The sequence below is a fragment of the Sceloporus undulatus genome, chromosome 2 (genome assembly GCF_019175285.1).
Source record: "Sceloporus undulatus isolate JIND9_A2432 ecotype Alabama chromosome 2, SceUnd_v1.1, whole genome shotgun sequence".
In the NCBI taxonomy this organism is placed as follows: domain Eukaryota; kingdom Metazoa; phylum Chordata; class Lepidosauria; order Squamata; family Phrynosomatidae; genus Sceloporus; species Sceloporus undulatus.
The window spans coordinates 65850703-65856768 of NC_056523.1; positions in this window are offsets into that span (position 1 = coordinate 65850703).

Genomic DNA, 6066 nt, shown 5'->3' on the forward strand with positions numbered 1-6066 from the left:
TTGGCCTGTGTTGTCCCCTATGCAATTTAACATATACATGAAGCCACTGGGAGAAGTCATCCGGAGTTTTGGGGTCAGGTGCCATCAATATGCTGTTGACTCTCAACTCTACTACTCTTTTCCACCTCAATCCAAAGAGGCTGTTCTGGTCCTAAACCAGTGTCTCTCATTAGTAATGGACTGGATGGGGACAAACAAGTTGAAACTTAATCCAGACAAGACAGAGGTGCTCCTGGTCATTTGGAAGGCAGAGCAGGGGACAGGGATCCAGCCTCTTGGCATTACACTCCCTTGAATTCACAGGATTGCAGTGTGGGGATACCCCTGGACTCTGCTCTGAACCTGGAGGCCCAGGTCTCTGCAGTGACCAGGAGTGCCAGCTGAGCCCGTTCCTTGAGATGCTGGATCTGGCCACAGTGGTACATGCCTTGGTTACATCCCATTTGGACTAACACACTCTACGTGGGGCTGCCTTTCAGAAATTTTTGAAGAGCTGCAGCCAGGCTGTTAATGGGGGCAGATTATAGAGATCACACAGCACCCCTATTGAAACAGCTCCACTAGCTGCCAGTTTGTTTCTGGGCACAATTCAAAGTGCTGATTATGACCCATAAAAGCTCTATATGACCTAGGTCTAGGTTATTTGGCAGACCATATCTCTCTATATGAGCCGGCCTGGGTTCAGAGATCATTTGGAGAGGCCCATCTCTCAGTCTCACCACCATCACAAGTATGGTTAGTGGGGACACAAGAGAGGGCCTTTTCTATGGCTGCCCCTGGACTGTGGAACTCCCTTCCCAGGGAGGCCAGAATGGCCCCTTCCTTGTTCTCATTCTGCCAATAGGCTGAAAATGCCTCTTCAGAAAGGCATTCAAAACAAAAAGCTTTTAAAGAATGGGCTGGGATGTTGCACTGTTTTAATGTGTTTAATGGGGCTGTGCCTGTCTTGCAGCTGCCTCTGGCTTCACCAGATCAGGGCCGCAGCAACCGCATGCCACAACCCCGATCTGGCCTTTCTATGGCGCAAAAAGGAGCTGCAAAAAGCTACTCCTTTTTGTGCCATTGAAAGGGTGCCATAGCTGCCGGCGCTGCAGCTTTATGGTGCTCTGTGGCGCTGTGTTATCTAAATGCAATGCCAGAGGACTGCCGTGACACCATGCACCATGTGGTATGGCATGCTATGTCACACTTCCATGAGGGTGGATTTGGGCCATGTGTTGTATGGACACCACACCCTGACTCCGTCCCCAGGCCGGTCTTAATGGCTGGTCTGCACAGCCTGAACTCTGTTTTAGTATACTATTTTTGTATGCTTTTAATTGTACTGTTCTTTAATATTGTAGGTTGTCCTGTGTCCCAGTCTTGGAAAAAGGGCAGGATAATGATAACAACAACAACAACAACAACAATAATATACCCTTCATCAAAGTTTGAATTTGGAAGACTGAATTAACAAGTGTTTGTGATGCCAGTAGAAGAGGAAAGAGGGCAAGCAGGCACAGGTAATACAAAAAGCAAACCTGCTCACTATCCAGATGGACTGGGTTGGAAAAATTATTACCTTTCAAAAATGGCTTGCACTCCATTTAAACAAAGGTGATTATTATTTTCTTAGAGCCAAAGAAATTACTGTAGTTCATGAGATCAGGCAAAAACAATTCAGAGTGCTTCAGCAAACTACAAATGGATGGATGACCATGGCAGTTAAAATGGCATTAAACTGCAATAATTGGGCAGTGAAACTGGAAACAAAATTCTAAGTTACAGGGTAGGGTTACTTTCAGTGTAGCTGCTAGATATTCTTACCATTTAATCTTGCTTCATTTTTCACTGTGACACATCACAGGTTATATCTCCGCTTCTAGAGAGCCATTCAGAGGAATAAACTGTGCTTGATTATCTCAAGTGACACAAACATCTTTTGACATAATTCTGAGGAATATATAAATATTGAAACAGCAAGTTCAATCAAGTGTAAATCACACACCCCAGTCTGAGGATGATAGAATAAATGAACCAGATTACTGTACTTTAAGAGACTTGCACAGATTTAGAAACTATCTCCAAAGAATATATCAGATTAATTTAACACATGATAGATCAGATGATACCAGAATTGGTGCTGGCAGAAAAGATATTACCAGTGGGGAAATTTTACCTAGAGATGGTAAATGTTTAATATGAAACATGTCTTGTTCCATTTTGAGACCGCTTTATCTGCCCTGACTCAATGCTAGGAAAATCTGGGAACTGTAGTTTTGGGCCTGAACAGGCAGGCCAAAATAAAGCTGCTTCGAGTCACTTTGGACGTATGTTATTTAAATGACACATACATTTTAAAAGGCAAGAAGCTGCGCCAAAGCTGTGCTCCAGTTCTTGGGACTGGAGTGTGGCTTTGGCACAGCTTCCAGCCTCTTAAGGACACATGCAGCATTTAAACAGCATACCTCCAAAGTGACCCAAAGCAGCTTTATTTTGGCCTGTCAGTTTGGGCCCTTAGTGAAACATTGAGCCTTGTCTGTCAGAGACCTTTGGGGCCACAAGAAACTACAGTTCCCAGGATTCCCTAACAATGAGCCAGGGCAGTTAAAGCAGTCTCAAACTGGATTATTTCTGCAGTGTGTTTTGGACCTAAGCCCGTGTTTCCAAGACCTTGGTCCTCCAGGTGTTTTGGACTTTAACCCCCAGAAGCCCTAGCCAGTTTGGCCCAAAATCAGGAATTATGGGAGCTGAAGTCCAAATGCCTGGAGGACCAAAGTTTGAGAACCACTGCAAGCGGTTTACAATCTGTAAACTCCTTTTACCAACCTACAAAAGGATGGAAGGCTGAGTGGACCCTGGAGCACCTGGCTGGGATTGAACTCACTACCTTGTGGCTGCAGGACCGACATTTAACAACTGCACCCCCAAGGCTCAAAATGGAGGACATTCCAGAAAAAAATGTAGGACATGCCCAAATAAGAGCTGTAAACACTCATAGAAATGTAAAGCCATGCTTCTTAGTCATGCACAAAATGGAGGATGTTCATGGAGGAAATGATCAATTAAAAGCTCTGAACACTAATACTGTAGAAATGTAAACTGCTTCTTTTTCTGCTCAAAATGGAGAACATTATGGAAGGCTGAAATGTATTATTATTATTTTATTTTCTTATATCCCACCTTTCTCCCAAAACAGGGACTCAAGGCGGCGATGGAGGACATGTGCTGGAAAAACTGAGCTGAGGAAGCAGGCTCAAGCATACAAAAAAGCTCATGCTGCCAACTCCTCTCTTTCAGCTGGTCTCAAAGGTGCTCTACAACAGCGGTCCTCAAACTGTGCCTGTGAATTTTTTTCTTTTTCACCGCCCCCCAATTATTAAGTGAACACACAAGTTATTCACCGAAATAAGCAATAACATTAATATGGAGATCAGATATCACTGGTTTTTCCAATCTTGCATCATTATAGACCCGTGTCTCTTTGCTCTGTTATTCAGCAATAAGCTTGGTTTGAAAAGAAGACAGGAGGGAAAGCGAAGCTGATCAAAGGAGTGTCCTGTCCACTAAGTGAAAATGACAAGCTTGATGATGGTCCTTCCACGTCAAAAAGTTAATTTGTGCAAGAGTAAGGTTACAACATTAAAGGAGTTAAAATGTGTTGTTTATGGAGCAGCATTTTAGTAGGCTTGTGTGGTGTCCCTTGACACATTTTGTGATACTATGAATCTAGTTTACAACAAGCAATAAAACTTTTGATTAAATTAACTTTAGTTTTACGTATAGCAACAATATATATGCTTATTTATGCTACAGCAAGAGCATAAATACCACAGGTGGCTTCACATCTTCCCCATTCTGAATACATACCCTGTGCAAGCACACATTTTCACACCGATGTCCATGAGACATTCCCTTAGCAAAACATGTATAATAATAATAAGAATAATATTAAAAGAATAATATAATATAATAAGAAGTTTTATTTATATCCGCCCAGCAGCTGTAATCCGCGTGGTTTGACACAGAGGGGATAATAGACGTTTCCCGGCCTCAGCTTACCATCTAAGGACTGACCGAAAGAGAAGGAAATGGGTGAGGGGGAAGAATGCAGGTCCATATTCTTCTCTCCCTCTGAGCCTGACCAAAGCAGATGGACCCGGAGGGAGGCTTCTTCTTCTTCAGCTATCCCTGATGGAGCTGGGCCAGCCTATCTGTCCCTCACAGTCGAAGGAGGACATTGTTGAGAGAGGGTCCTCTTTTCTTCAGGCTAGCCCCCTGATGGTACTGGGCCATCTATTCTCGCCGCTCAGAGCCGAAAGAGGACAGTTAGGGAGGGAAGGAGACTCTTTCCTTCAGGCAGCCTCTCTCCCCTCAAGGCCGAACGATGACAGGTTAGGGAGGGAGGAGCCTCCTCTTCAGGCCGCCCCTAGGGTACGGGGCCAGCCACGCGCTCGACCTCAAGAGGCCGAAAGATGCAGTTAGGAGGGAGGAGCCTCCTTCGTCAGGCTAGCCCCTGAGGGTACTGGGCCATCCTTCCTCTCCCTCAGAGGCCGAAAAATGACAGTTAGGGAGGAGGAGCCTCCTTCTTCAGGATAGCCCCTGATGGTACTGGGCCAGCCTTCTCTCTCCCTCAGAGGACGAAAGAGACAGTTAGGGAGGGAGGAGCCTCCTTCTCAGGCTATCACCGATGGTACTGGGCCAGCTTGCCTCTCTCCCCCAGAGGCCGAAGACGACAGTTAGGGAGGGAGGAACCTCCGTCTACAGGCGAAGCCCCTGATTACTGGGCCGCCTTCCTCTCCTCCTCAGAGGCCTGAAGAGTGACATTTAGGGATAAGAGCCTCTTTCCTTCAGCTACTAGCCCCTGATGTACTGGGCCAGCCTCTCTCTCTCTCTCAGAGGCCGAAAGATGACAGTTAGGGAGGAGGATCCTCCTCTTCATGCTAGCCCCCTGATGGTACTGGGCAGCCTTCTTCTATCCTCAGAGGCCGAAAGATGACAGTTAGGTAGGGAGAGCCTCCTTCTTCCAGGCTAGACCCTGATGGTACTGGGCCAGCCTTCTCTCGTCCCTCAGAGGCCGGAAGATGACAGTTAGGGAGGGAGGAAGCCTCCTTCTTCAGGCTAGCCCCTGAATGGTACTGGCCAGCCTTCTCTCTCCTCAGAGCCGGAAGATACAGGAGGGGATGAGCCTCCCTGCTTAAGGCTAGCCCCTGATGGTTCTGGGCAGCCTCTTCTCCTAGAGGCCGAAAGAGACATTTAGGGAGGGAGAGCCTCCTTCTTCAGGCTAGCCCCTGATGGTACTGGCCAGCTTCTCTCTCCCGCAGAGGCCGGAAGAATACAGTTAGGGAAGGAGGGGCCTCCGTCTTCAGATAGCCCCTGATGGTTACTGGGCCAGCCTTCTCTCCCCCTCAGAGGCCGAAAGAGGACATTTAGGGAAGGAGTAGCCGTCCTGCTGTCAGGCCAGCCCCTGATGGTACTCTGGGCAACCTTCTCTCCCCCCAGGATGCGAAAGAATGACAGTTAGGGGAGGGAGGAGGCCTCCTTCTTCAGGCCAGCCGCCTATGGTACTGGGGCCAGCCTTCTCTCCCCCGCAGAGGCAGAAAGATACAGTTAGGGAGGGAGGAGCCTCCTTCTTCCAGGCCAGCCACTTATGGTACTGGGCCAGCCTCTCTCCCCCTCCAGAGGCCGAAAATGACATTAGGGAGGGAGGAGCTCCTTTCTTCAGGCCAGCCCCTTATGGTACTGGGCCGCCTTCTCTCCCCCTCAGAGGCCGAAAGATGACAGTTAGGGAGGGAGGAGCCCCTTCTTCAGGCTAGCCCCTGATGGGTTTAGAAAAGAAAAAATTGCATTCCTTTAAAATTGGCAAGACTCATTCCACACAACTACATTGTAATACATTATTTATCTCTAAAGCCCAAGGCTTCATGAAGTTTTTTTGTTTAATTGGATTGTTGTTTGTTTGGTTTACCAGAGACTGGAAGGTTGTGCATTTAATTTCCATCTAAATATCAACATATTGTTTCTGACAGATCGAAACATTCGTTCCCCAAAAGATGGAAGTAAAATACATGCGACGAATTCAGTTCA